This window comes from Limulus polyphemus, unplaced genomic scaffold, assembly GCF_000517525.1.
Source record: "Limulus polyphemus unplaced genomic scaffold, Limulus_polyphemus-2.1.2 Scaffold1457, whole genome shotgun sequence".
NCBI classification, from domain to species: Eukaryota; Metazoa; Arthropoda; class Merostomata; order Xiphosura; family Limulidae; genus Limulus; species Limulus polyphemus.
The window spans coordinates 258,217-260,228 of NW_013667067.1; the positions used below are offsets into that span (position 1 = coordinate 258,217).

Genomic DNA, 2,012 nt, shown 5'->3' on the forward strand with positions numbered 1-2,012 from the left:
AAATATGATCTACTGGCGCATTAACTTATTAACTCCCGTGTTTTGTGAAAATGAATTGGGGAAATAAACATATTCATACAAAATTTACTTGTACATCTAAAATAGTTTACTTTATATACACAGAAATTAACTTAAGAATCACTTTATCAAAATTATTGAAGCCAGGAATATTTCTGAAATGGTCGATATATAACTATTGAAATGAAGCATTCTGCCATTATTGACGTTTGTTGTAACAGATATTATTAGCAAAAACTTTATATAAAGTAACAAAGTTGACAGTAAGAAGCTGCTAATAAATAAAACACAGTTTTCATTAGGTAATATCGACAACTATTGTTTTGAAGGAGCATTACAGCCTTTGTCTTTCCTTGGTTGTAGATGTTGTTAATTAAACTGAATATACATTCCCTAATTGTCAGAGAACAAATAATTCCACTACGTGAATAGTGTCTTAGTTGGACATCTTGACTTGTATCCATTAAACCATGCCCAATTTTGCTGCTTAACAGCCAATAGAAGTAATGAAATTATTTCACTGCAAGCCATAAAAGAAAGTCATGTTGATACACTAGCCCTGTCTGGTGATCCTAATAATTAATTAACTGCCTCAAATCTTAACCTTAAAATCACCGAAGTAGTACACTTTATAAGTAATATTAAGTAGTTCACCTTGTAGTACACTGAGGGGCGAAGATGACCCAGTGAGTTAGTTTCAAGAACATCCCTTCTCACCACAAGAACCAGGCGTCCTTGAACGAAATCCGATCCCGTTAACAAGGTCAAATAAATACGTTTATATACTGCAGTTTGCTGCTGTAACTTTTTTCCCTGATATAGGATTTGTTTGTTTGTTTGAAGTTAAGCACAAAGCTACACAATGGGCTAACTGTGACAGATTTACAATGCAACAAACTTGGAAATAAAAATATGATTGACTGGAGGGTAATTCTTACTAAATTACAACAAAGAAGCAAATCGTGAACAGAATTTCTCGAGCAAGTCTTGGTTATTTGAAAGCGCAAAAAATGTTTGTTTTTGAATTTTGCGCAAAACTATTTGAAGGCTATCTGCACTAGCTGTCCCCAATTTAATAGTGATAGACTAAAGGGAAGACAGCTAATCCATCCACTCACTGCCAACTCTTGGGCTGATCTTTTTACCAATGAATAGTGGGATTGATCGTAACATTATAACGCCCCATGACTAAACGAGCGAACCCGCGACTCGCAATATGCGAGTGGAGTGCCCTAACAACCAGGCCGTTAATATATATATATATGTGTGTGTGTGTGTGTGTTATTTATATATAGCTGACCAATTACAGGTATCTAGAAGTATCGCTGTTCCATGAGACAGTCGTAAAATAACCTAACAACCAGGGTGACATTGGATACAATACAACTATCCTATACAACAACAAAAAGCATACTTGATCGATTCATGTTTTATAGAGTAACAAAAAGAGCTGAGTTAGCACAGGACTTACAAGCTAAACTTACCTGGCTCTGAAGTAGAACCTTCAGAACAACTTAAAGTTTTTACCACCATATTATAAATAAAAGCTATAAGAGAATGTTATACGTGATATCTGCATATTACAACAGTAACTCATCCCACTTAAAGCTATCTCACACTACACATTAGGAGTAGTAAATATGGAGCTACTAAACTTAATATAATCAATCAGTATTCTGTAGATTTCAAAGCGCGTATGCAGATGACTTCATTTGTTTTCAAAGAAAAATCTTGTATTCAATCACTTCTACAATGTTTTACAGTCAAGTCTGGGTACTACATTCACAGTCCAACTGCTTTTTGTTTACGTTGTTTTTTAAACTGAATATTAATTTTCTAATTTTTGTCCGCATCAAATGACTTACACAGTTCCATACATTTTTATTTTTAAGAATGACTTGACTAGTATCCTTGTATAAAAATGTTTTAAATGTAAATATAGCATACAGCATATATATATATATATATATATATATATATATGTGTGTGTGTGT

General features: G+C 33.3%; 1 protein-coding gene across 4 annotated transcripts in view; it reads right to left on the reverse strand.

Annotated features, from left to right (window-relative positions):
• Positions 1-2,012, reverse strand: part of LOC111086817 (kynurenine formamidase-like) — a 22,473-nt gene that overhangs the window by 19,753 nt on the left and 708 nt on the right. The gene's annotated exons all lie outside the window — the stretch shown is intronic.